The 1,209-nt window shown below is 30.2% G+C and overlaps 1 non-coding gene across 1 annotated transcript; it reads right to left on the bottom strand.

Annotated features, from left to right (window-relative positions):
* Positions 1-473: 473 nt before the first annotated feature.
* LOC126505584 (U6 spliceosomal RNA) lies at positions 474-577 on the bottom strand. The gene has a single exon (XR_007592938.1). It is a non-coding gene; the product is annotated as a U6 spliceosomal RNA (small nuclear RNA).
* Between the last annotated feature and the right edge of the window lie 632 nt (positions 578-1,209).

Raw genomic sequence — 1,209 nt, 5'->3', positions numbered from 1 at the left:
TACAGAAACACTTGGTGTGCCCCCAAAAAATGGTTTGTTGATTTAACTTCTAAATATAGGGGTAGTTTGATATAAAGCAATAGGTATTCAAACTAAGTATATTTTGAATGGTTACACTTTTCTAAATATTTTATTGGATAAGTAGACTATGGAAAGTAGGATTTTATTTTCAAATTTATGAAATTTCATATGCACATATTGAAGTTATAAACACCAATATATCTTTTACCCAGTTGAGGAAATAAAATTTTATAAAATATAGTAATAGTATGTCTACCCTTTGCAGTCATATATCCTTCCATTGCTTAATGAGGAAACTACTTTAATGAAATATTGTTTGTTACTCTTTTATCTTTACATAAAACAATTTTTTACATCGTATATCCTAATTATGGTTTTCCCTCTCTCTATCTCCAGTTCTTTCGCACCTACACTCCCATTCAAACCCACTTCCTTTCTGCCAATGTCATTAGAAAAATATTGAGCACTTCACAAATTTGTGTTTCATCCTTGTGCAGGGACAAAGCTAATCTTTTCCATATTGTTCCAGTTTTACAATATGTGATGAAGTTATTACTTGTTTGCTGTTTTTAACAATGTCATATGATTGCTACATATTTTTCTTAAGGACTGTATACCATTGTTTATACCACTGAATTCCTTATTTTTGACACAAATTTTTCATTTTATACACTGTTAAGTTTTTTATTATTTGTTTTATTTTATTTGTATTATTGTTTTGCCTGCATATTTGTATGTGCACCACATGTGGATTGGATAGCCATGTGATCTGCTTTGTGGATTCTGGGAAAAGAGCCTAGAATATATAAGAGTAATAAACACCCTTAACAAGTGAGACATCTTTCTAACCCCATGCATGATTAGATTTTAGATTTATCTATAATTGTATAATTTGTCCCATCTAAAGAATTTCATCATTATATCTGCATAATTTCTACTTGTTTAACAATAAGGTTTATTTGATAAGATCGGAATGTAGGTTATTATTTAACAAAGGATTATGAGACAAAGATCCTCCAAAATTGCCACTGATTTTATTTTGTGTTGTCTGTATACTGCTGGGCATGATGCCTGGCTTTAGAATGGCCTGTATATCCAGTAAGACTTCATTGAAAAATAAATTTTTCATTTGCAAGTGGTTATTAATTGGAGATAGCTTTTGAGTTATAGATGTGGGATTGTGTCCAC

The sequence above is a fragment of the Alexandromys fortis genome, unplaced genomic scaffold (assembly GCF_014885135.2).
Source record: "Alexandromys fortis isolate MF-2015 unplaced genomic scaffold, M_Fortis_MF-2015_v1.1 scaffold_59, whole genome shotgun sequence".
NCBI classification, from domain to species: domain Eukaryota; kingdom Metazoa; phylum Chordata; class Mammalia; order Rodentia; family Cricetidae; genus Alexandromys; species Alexandromys fortis.
The sequence above is the reverse complement of the archived record's forward strand: the minus strand, read 5'-3'. Positions and strand labels throughout refer to the sequence as shown.